Source organism: Triturus cristatus, chromosome 3_1 (assembly GCF_964204655.1).
Source record: "Triturus cristatus chromosome 3_1, aTriCri1.1, whole genome shotgun sequence".
In the NCBI taxonomy this organism is placed as follows: domain Eukaryota; kingdom Metazoa; phylum Chordata; class Amphibia; order Caudata; family Salamandridae; genus Triturus; species Triturus cristatus.
Window position 1 is genome coordinate 242,113,054 of NC_140583.1, and position 10,562 is coordinate 242,123,615.

At 45.7% G+C, this 10,562-nt stretch overlaps 1 protein-coding gene across 4 annotated transcripts in view; it reads right to left on the reverse strand.

The window, feature by feature from the left end:
* GTF2A2 (general transcription factor IIA subunit 2) overlaps positions 1–10,559 on the reverse strand; it is a 347,399-nt gene extending 336,840 nt beyond the window's left edge. For 2 of the 4 annotated variants that reach the window (XM_085643768.1, XM_085643766.1), the window contains exon 1: positions 10,432–10,559. The gene's annotated coding sequence lies outside the window, so the exon portion shown is untranslated. Of the gene's footprint in view, positions 1–10,421 lie in introns of all 4 variants that reach the window. The other 2 variants (XM_085643769.1, XM_085643767.1) reach the window with 1 other exon arrangement.
* Positions 10,560–10,562: the final 3 nt, after the last annotated feature.

Sequence of the window (10,562 nt, forward strand, 5' to 3'; positions counted from 1 at the left end):
GGTGGCCGTCGAGCCTGGGTACACTACCAGCTCCAGTCCAGAAAGTTAGAAATCTGGGAGTCATTTTCAACACGGAATTCTCTTTCTCAGAGCAAATCAACTCTTACCTTTTATGGCTTTTTTGTGCTGAAAATTCCGAAAAAATGCTTTCCTTTTATTCCCCTTTACCTCCAGAAAACAGTTATAACAGCTCTTATGTTCGTCAAGCTGGACTACTGCAATGCTCTGTATTTAGGTGCCCAGAAATGTGCAGTAACGAAATTGCAGGTTTTGAGAAAAAGGATTGTTTTAAGGCTATGAGTATGGTCCACAAGGCCCTTCATCGGACTGGCCCAAAGTACTTACAGGATCGTTTCTTCTGGTACAAGCCAAGCAGGATCCTTAGATCCACCTCCTTATGCTTTGTTATCATTCCTAGATCTAGGGGGGGGGGGCCTTTTTCTATTTGTGCAGGAAATTGGTGAAGCAGCTGAAAACCTGGCTGTTAAACAAAGTTGTTGAATAAGCTGCTGCTAAAATCTGGTTGCGTCTTTACGACAACTTGCTCAGTTGTTCTTGCCATTTTTACAGGGGTACGACACTCACGGGTATGCGCGCGCATTATAAAATTAATTTCATTCATTTCATGGAGGGTGCGAGTGAAAAATATAAAATAAAAATGCACTTACATTTTTCAGCCGCCGGCCTCTCCTCCCGACTAGCCTGGAAGAAGCTGCAGGAAGCACCCCAGCACACATGCTCCCCTGAGCCAATCACAACACTGCAACGCAGCGTTGTGATTGGTCTGAGCGCCTAAGACCGGCGCTCAGATGGAGACAGTGAGCCTGTGCATATTCCCTACCAGGCTGTCCATTACAGGCTGGTGGGGAATATGCAAAGTGTGCATGACTACATTGTCGGACAAAATTGCCAGCCAAGCAGTCATGCGCACTTAAGTGTGCCCAAACCACTCCTCCTCCTTGAGCCACCAGCCCCGCCCACAACTAGCCCCACTGTAGCGAAAAATAAAATCATAATGTTATTCTCATTTTATTTTTCCCTTTTTCACTGCAGTGAGGCAACCCGCCTTAGCGGAGGAGCCGCCACTGAGATTATTGCTACCCTATCCTCTCTTCTTGTGCCTGCTATCACATCAATGTGTAATCAGTCTCTGACCCTAGCCACCATTCCATGGTTATGGAAAGCAGCACAAGTCACACTTATCCAGAAAAAACGTAATGCAGGACCCAGATAACCATCGACCCATTTCTCTCCTACCTCTGTTGGGCACAGTTCTGGAGTCCTACATCAACAAACTGCTCTCCTTTTTGGAAAACCATACCTTACTGGACACCTCTCACTCATGCTTCAGACCTTCCCACAGTACCAAAACAGTCCTACTAGCGGAAGTAGATACAATTAGGTTATCCCTGGATACCGGAAATCCCACCATGCTGGTCCTGCTTGACATGTCGGCAGCGTCTGATACAATCGCTCATTCCAGCTTGGCACAGCGTCTCTACCAGACAAGGTATTCAGTGCCCTCGAAAAATTCAAAGATTGCCTCAAAGATCGGGTCCAAACAGTTTCCAGTGGCATTGCCATTCCTAAACCGTTTCCTTGGAGGAGGGGGTCCCTCTGGGCTCCTCCATGAGCCCCACACTTTTCAACATTTATGTAGCCCCCTAAACCCAGTTAGTCAAGTCCTGCGGGTTAGAAATACTTTCTTACGCAGACTACACCCCGCTGGTCATCGCGTTTGGGCAGGCTATGGAGAACGTCAAACAACGGTTTGTCGCCTGTATAAGAAAATTGCCATCTGGATGTCCCTCAACTATTTCCAATTAAATGGGGACATAACATAGATCCTTCTGTTTGGCAGAGCTCAGCTCTACTGGATGGGTGACTGGTAGCCAGCTGAGCTTGGCTGTGCCCCTTTGCCCAGCAGAACAGCCAGGAATCTAGGTATGAGAAACCAGATTACCTCCACCTGCGGCACCTGCTTCAGCGTACTGCGCCTTCTTAGTAGAATCTTTCTGTAGCTTCCTTTCAGCTCCTGAAGACACTCACCCAGGCATTATTCATTAGCCGCCTGGATTATGTCACTGCCTCAATCCTCACATCGAGTGAATCCCTTTTTTCCAAAATGCAGGAGGTTCAAAACTCCCCGGACAATTTTAGCCCCAACGCTCAGAGCCCTTTATTGGCTCCCCATTAGAAAGAAAACACTGTTCAAATTGCTCTGCCTGAGCTACTAATCTTTGTCAGGCTTAGTCCCACAAGATCTACAGGACAGACTCACTCTATACCACCCTGACGAGAGCCCAAGATCTAAAAATCTACTTCCATGTCCTCTGCACTTTCTAACGTCAACATTTGGTAGACTGACATTCTCCTATCTTGACACTTGACAGGCTCCATGTGCTCATCCATGCATGCTCCAGTTTCTCTTGCTCTATAAAACACCTCAAACCCTTGTTGTTCTAATCGATTCCTCTTCCGCTACCTGCCGGTCACATCGCTGAGATATCCCTTCGGAGAAGAGTCATTGCGCTATACCAAGAACCAAATAACATACCTTAATGTTTGTACAAACTTGGGTATCTTAGAACAAAGCTCTGGACAGCATTTGATCAAGAGATACTGTACTTCCTGTCTCAGGCCTGCTTTCATATGTGTAGGTGAAAGAAATTTGATGGATTCCAAATAATTATTCCGATGAGAAAGATCAACTCCTTGTGCAAACTATTCCATACCAATAATCAGCTGACTAGCACAAGAGGCAAATATTAGAGGGCAAAAAGTAGAAAAGTGTTTTGTATGGTAGTGTTACCAGACCTCATCCCTAATTAAATCCTCCTTGCAAACCCTTCTTTTGTAAATACTAGAAATTGAAGCACTGCTACAGAGCTACATTCTCAATTATAAGCAAGAACACTATTTGTGGTCAGAGGACACTGGTCTCAATTCTGGAAAGAAAGTGGACAAAATGGTCTGTGGTATAATATGGGATGGACAATGCAAGTACAAACATAGCCATGGCACACCACACATGCTTTTGACATGGTGGGTGCGATTCCATCCAAATTTATTTTTTAATACTGCTAAGATTCAAAACCAGTGTTGCTAGGCGACATTGTATTTGAGTTTGTGGTTTTGCAATAGTTAGGAAGTCATGGATTGATTCCACACAAATGGAATAAATGAGAATAATTGATTACATCATGTTAGAAATGGGCTTTCTGGTTGGCTAGGGCATGCGCCTAAGCCAGGCAGAAACCACCACACTAGTCAGGGCAAGGGAGTTACACGCTGAAGATAACCCCTGCTCACCACCTTGGTAGCTTGGCACGAGCAGTCAGGCTTATCCCAGAGGCAATGTGTAAAGCGTTTGCGCAACACGCACACACACTAGGCACACCACAAAAGTAACTCCACACAAGCTTATATTAAAATAGCCTTTGTATTAGCCAAAACACATACGAATTCTAATCATAAAATGTACACTGTGCCAACTGGCACTAGGTAATATTTACAGGGGATTATATACACTTGACAGGGCCAATTGGGTCACTGTCAGAACCATCGCAAGCACAAGTAGTAGATGTAAAACACCACCAGTAACTACTGGCGAAATACTGTACTCAGAATCATCAAATTAGGCATAACATTACGCATAAATCTTATAGCAATATCTGTAGGCATATCATTAGGTTCTTGCGCCCTACCAACCCTGTGGCTCCCACCATGACCCCAGGCCAACTGGCCTTCCACTGGGGCCCAATGCCCCTTTGTCCAGAATATCAGGGCTCTGCTGTAGGACCTTCCACTGGCCCTCTGGCTGCTAATGCAGCAAACTCAAAGTGCGCACTGCACTGAGGCAGAGGTGTGTATCTCACTCCATCATGAACACCAGAATGAAAATGCCCCCGATCGGCACTCGTAGCGCCCAGCAGCAACTGACTTCAAAAAGAAATGCCCCCGTTTCTGCTGCCCCCAACCGATAGGTCAGCTGTGCAAACTTAGCCCAGGCACCACTGCACTCTGGGGCAGCCCCTCTCCGGGACTCCTAAATATCAAATGGCCCAAACGGTGCATCTGCCCACAACTGCGGCGCAGCTGGGAAGAACAGCCCTTTACTGGGCTCCTCCGGGTGCCTTCATGGGGCACCAACAATCCTCCAGACGCAGCCCCCACTCACCGGAACTCCTTCGGGGACTCCGGCGGTCTCACTGCAGCCGGGTAAAGGCACCAGCAAAGTGCCTCTGGAGATCCTCCTGCCACGGGACCACTGCTGACTTCTTCAGTCTCTCTGCCGGAGCCCACCAGGCCCCGGACGGTCTAGGCTGCACACGGGGCTCTCCTCTCCAAAACGGGAGCCCTGCGTGCATCGCGCTGCCTCTTCCTCTCTAGCCCCGCTGCAATTAGCAGCCTCCTTTTGTCGGCCCCGCCCAGAGTCAGGCAGCTTGCCCGGCTTCCTGGTCGCGTTGCAGCGGCTCTCTGTTTCGGGTCTGGCCGTGGTGGTGATTCCTCTTCCTCATAAGTGCTGGGTGGGCACCCACCATAAAATGTGCATAAATGCGGGGTGGGCTCCAGCTAAAGGAGCACAAACACGGGGTGGGCTCCCGCTATAAAATAAGCATAGATGCGGGGTAGGCTTCCGCAAAAAGACAGCAATGAGGGGGGGGGGGAATCCCCACATCGGGATTCCCTCGAAACAGGTCACAGCTCCGCGCTGCTAAGCTCCAGCACTCTTCCAGGAGCATAAATTCAGCGCTTACGAGGCGCTAAGAGCCCCAGCTCCAGCAAGCAAAGTTCTAGGGGCACATGACTGGGCCCAGGCAGGCCAGCTCACAGGGCCCTCCAGCAGGGAGGCAGTCCCTTGTGGTGGTTCCTCCTGGAGCCCAGTAGCAGCAGGTCCCCTCAGCACAAGGAACCACAAAGCACAACCTTTTCATGGGGTCACAGCCCTAATATTTATACTGACATTTTCTTGGTCTGCCCTGGCACAGGGCTTGGGGGGGGAACCAGTCCCAACTGGTTCTGGGGAGTGTGGAGCACTTTGTTGACAAGGCTCCTTTTCCCCTTTGTTAGGTGGGGGCTCGTCATCAGGCGCACCACAGGGGGGCAGAGCCAGCATTCACATAGGCAGGCACAGACCTATTCAGGGTCAGTGGACTACTCCACCCACTACTCCAAATGCAGATGTCCCATTCGGCCTAGTGCCGACTCACCCTGCCCTCCCTGGAGCCACACACTCCTCACCAGCCCCTGTCACTCTAAAGCCAGACATGCAATCCACATCAGGCAGGCAGACACATAGCAAACAAATGCCAAATTCTAAAAGTGGCATTTTGTAAAATAGTGATAATAAGTCTGCGCACACCATTGCGTAGCATTTATTATTACTATTCCAACCATACTAAACTTGACCACGCTGCTTCTCTCACATCAGGAATTACCACTGAAACACTTAACAGGGAACCCCCAATTCATTCCTATGGGAGGGCAGCCTCACAGTAGTGAGAAACCAAATTGCTGTCCTATCTTTTACCTACAATACACCCTGCCCATAGGGCTAGCTAGGGCCTACCTTAGGGGTGACTGACATGTAGTAAAGAGGGGGGTCACAGACATGGCACACACTTTAGGTGCCACGTCACAGTGGCAGTAACACTCATGCACAGGCCCTGCAACAGCAGAGGCCTGAGATAGGTTTGAAAGGCTACTCTGGTGGGTGGCGCTATCAGCGCTGCAAGCCCACCAGTAGCATTTAATTTACCAGCCCTGGATATATGAAATACCACAAGGGACTGACAGGTAAATTAAATTTGCCAAACAGGTGTAGACCAATCTTTACCATATTTAACACAGAGAGCACATGCACTTTACACTGGACAGCAGTGCTAAAGTGCCCAGAGTCCTAAAACCACCAACACCATGTCAGAAAAAAGGTTAGGAGGAAGGCAAAAAGTTCAGGGATGACCCCGCAATAAGGGCCAAGTCTAACACATCAACTAAGCAACAATACAAACGCTGACAGAAGAACAAAAGAAAAATTAGAAGCTAGGGCGGAAATTATGAATGTTGTAATAGAAATGCAAATAGGTACAAATGCTAAGTAGGGACGGTACCCTTATAGATATGTCCAAACGATTGCCAGCACCATGGTAAACAAGCTTATGGAAGGCAGTGAAGAAGCAAGATTGGCGATTTGTTTACTCTTTATGAGGGAAATATTGCAGATATTGATCACTAAACCAGTGAGGGACCCTGCAGAGATATCATCTTACAGATCATGAAATGCTAAAGTCAGTTTTTTAAATATTTAGCTAAATTTAACAAACAAGGACACAACATTGAATATTCTTATGCAGCAAGATCAACGTGAATTTATACGGAGCAGAAATACTATACAAAATATTGGGATGACAAGAGCATGTACAACATTGCCAATTGCTGTCTGAGAGGTGTGGACAAAATGTATCCTCTCCCCCTTACTGACACAATGGAGAAGATTCTGAGCTTATTGTGAGGGGGTAATTAATAGAATACCTTTATTCAACATTGAGAAAACACAGGCGGGGAGGCTTCAGGCAAGATAGTCAACAAACAGATGGGAAGGGGAAGATAGCCTGCACTCCGGGGAAAATGATTTCCAGAAACACCAGATTAAAATTGGTATAATTCAATTATTTACAATATTTTACAGTATTTTGTGATTCAGAGGTTAAGCACTTAGATCACTGAATCTGAAGTCCAGGCATTAGACCAGAGCAGATTCTGGTTGAAACCATCTTGAAAGCTCATATTCCAACTTCCAGAAAAATACTGGTATCCTTTATATGGGTATTACAGATTTCTACTTAAAATTTGTGAATGGCTATGCTAGAACCTTTGAGAATTTGAAGGAAAATACAAAATGTTCTTTGGGCCAATAGCAGGATGTTGCATTTCAACTTCTTAAGCATAAGACCATTCATGTCCTTTTCCTGAAGTCCTTTGTGGTAGACGAAGAATATATTGTTACTGTGAATGCTTGTAACACTGGAATTAGAGTTTTAGCTCAACGCCATGAAAGTAATGAATGTTTTGCAACCTACATAACTTTGGGCAGAGATGTTATTCTGTGATTGAGAAGGAATTATTGCTTGTCCGTGAGCTACATAACATTATAGAACAAATATGGGAAACTAAAATTAGTCTTCAAACTAACAATAAACCTCTGGTTAATGTATTACCTGCATTGGAGAGGGGGGGGGGAGCTTAGCAGCACAGAACTGCAAGACTGGTTACAAAACTTCAAGCTTTTCATTTCTCAGATGAATATATTTCAGAGAAGACCAATGCACACACTGACTGCAAGTCTCTCACCCGTTTAATGAACCCCTTTAACAGTGAGGAGTTTTTAGTGTGAAGTAAAGTATATATTTGAAGCGATTGTATGTCTGAAAAATGCATGCCTTTACCACGCATGCCATTACTCCACGGTCTTTACAACGAATTAGTCTTTACCACACATCGTTACAACGACATGCCTTAGGGAAAGCGCTGGACTTGCAGCAGTAAAATGTTCTATTCCAACTCCAGTCTAAACAGTGAGGAAAGTACAGGACTTTAAAGTCCAACGCCGTTTTCCCTAAGGCATGCTGTTACAATGAATGCATCTTTACCACACATTTCATTACAACGGCTCAGCTGTGATTGCAGCGCGTGTTTGGGCTGTCGTGGTAAAGTCTGTTTCCCATTTGAAGATTTAGGGAATGGGTTAGGTTCTGGGGTGAAGGGGGAAATTGTAGAGGAAGAAAAATGGCTTTGGGTGCTGACTGACATGTGTGCTCCATTATCTTAAGGAGGGTGTGCTAGAGGAAAGTTATTGCCAAGGCGAACTGAAATATTTTTCAAAATCCAATGAGCACTTGATTTTGAAGAGGGATTCTGATGAGGGGTAACAAGGAGGCATACTACTGAGCAGAGTCATGCATTCATCTTGGCACGTCTGTGGGTTAGAGCAGAGTTACTGAAATCAGGGGTAGACAGTGCCATCTGGTCGGATCTTGTGGAATTTACTGAAGTACTGATCGGTGCTGAGAGAATAAAGATTAGCAGTGTGTGCAATGTCAAAAGAATTACTATTTGTGAAGATATTAGAGAATAGAGGTTTATTTTAAGGTGCTCAACACTCCTTAAAGGTTTCACCTGCAATTATGGGTTCTGTTCCGCTGCTCACCCAGTGGCATGTGACGCAGTATGGTTTACTGTCACTTTTTACCTTCTCACAGGACAAGCAACTTTTATTCATTCAGCTTTATTAGCCGTAAAAAAGGTGCCAAACGGTGGCTGAGAGGGGGCGAGCTGAAGCACAACAGGGGTCCTACACAATACAATGGTCACCCTGAAGAATGTGGACACCAACCAATAAATCGTCCAGAACGTTTGAATGAAGGCCATGCCGGGGGCTTGTGCTAAAAACATGGCTTTTGAGATTTAGTTCTGCCATTAAACTTTATTCTAAGAGCTCTCATATTGTTAGAATATTGGCCAGTGTATGATTTGCAGAGGATTAAACAAACAGGGGGATATGTACAAGGAAGTGGCGGAGCGCGGCTTCAGCCTACTTGGCTTAACGGCGCTTCGCCACTTTTGAAACGCATATTTACAAGAATGTGGTGCAGCCTTGCATTTCCCCGTGTGATGGCACAAAGTTTAGCAACTTAGTACCAACGCAGGCACCCTTGCACTATCTCTGCGAGCAGGGGAGGATTGATTATGTGTAGAAAGGTGTCCCTTCCTGCACATAAACAATCCATAAATTGTCATTCTGTAACGTTCATGTGTGCTGCTTCATGCAGCACACATTAAACTGACAAAGTGGCATTTTTATAAAGGTTTATGTACAAGAAGGGACACCTTCCTGTACATGAACAAACCCTGGTATTTTGCTTTTTCCATGTGTATTGCACAAGGTAGCACACATGGAAAAGGCAAAAACGAGGAGAAATAATGCATTACTCCTTGTTTCACCAACTTAAGACCAGGATTTACCTGATCTTAATTTTGGCGCTGCCTCCCATGTACGCCACCCTTGTACATAGGGGGCAGCGTCAAAATGAATGAGTGTTGCGGTGGAACACCCATTACAACACCCACTGCCCACCCCTTTCACTCTAACCATAGCGTGAAAGGGGTCTTATGCACAAGGCAGCATTAAGCCACGCAAAGTGGTTTAACGGTGGCTGGTATATAAGGCGCAGCTTCTATCGTCACCACGTCGGTTCAAGTAACGTTGTGGTGGTGATAGGGGCTCGTACATATGCCCCAGTTTCTTCAAAATGTAGATGAAAAACTACAGCACACTGGTACTCTTTTACCCCCGAAAAGACTATACCTTTTACCCCAATTGCATGGTGGTGAATATGCCATGAGACTGGGAACTGTATCATCAAACAACCCCCCCCCCCCCACACACACACACACACACACGGGTAATATCCAGCCCGTTTGTTAACCACACCTGCTGGTAATGTTTACATTGATTCCAAATACTCTCAACCTAGCCAAAAGGTAGCAGAGGCATATATTCATAAAGTGACTGCACAAGAGCATACAATTTGCAGGCTAGATTAAACGCCATGCTACTGGTTCCAATTCTAACTATCCCACAACTGGGGGTGACAGTGCTTATAATGGTAAGTTTAATTTGAGCACAGCTGCACTGCCCAGCTTTAGAATACAGAGGTTAGTCACAGAACATTTGGGTAACGGAGATCGGATACGGAGAATCGTAGTTCCAAGTCACCAATTGTCTGCCAACTCCAGCAAACATCCCACCTGGTCAATCACTTACTTTTTCATTGAACTCACTACCTTTTCTTTGGGCCCTATAACAGTAGGCAGTAAGAGCTGTAGATACTTACATTTTCATTAGTGTATTGAAGTTAAAATTATTTCACTCAATTTGGATACAAGAGTTGCTCATTCTTTAAATTTGCCTTAAGAAAGTTCCAATAGCTGCATTGAATACTTACAGCCGTTAAAAAAATGCAAAAAGGAGCACACCTGATCTTACTGGCGTAAGGTATTCTTCGACGGGCCTTCGACCACGTCTGTGGTGAAGGACGAGGTTTTCCCAGATAAGGGAGAAACCGAACACATGATCGAGAGAAAATGTGGTTTCGGAAGAACGGCAGTTAGACAACTTCTGATCGAGAAGACCGCGGCGGCGTTTAAGAATTTAGGTAAGATTTAGATTCTCTGTACGAGAGTAAAACGAAATGTATGCGCTTTACGAGGGAACTGCCTCTGTGTCTGCTGTGTGTTGTTTCTCTATAGTCTGTAACGTGTAAATAAGGGCCTGCCATGCAAGAATATGCGTAGAAAAAGTCCGTCCATATTTGCGAATGTCACTCTACGGGGCAGTATGAAATATGGTGACCACCTACCCGTACTTACATATTCCTTACTTCAGCCTTATGTCCGTCGTTCGTTGCTCATCTTTAAATGTACGTCATGTTGTCCGTAATTTAGTACTTCCGGGTCACATTACAACCAATCAACGGCTAAAGTATCTAGAAGTCGCGATG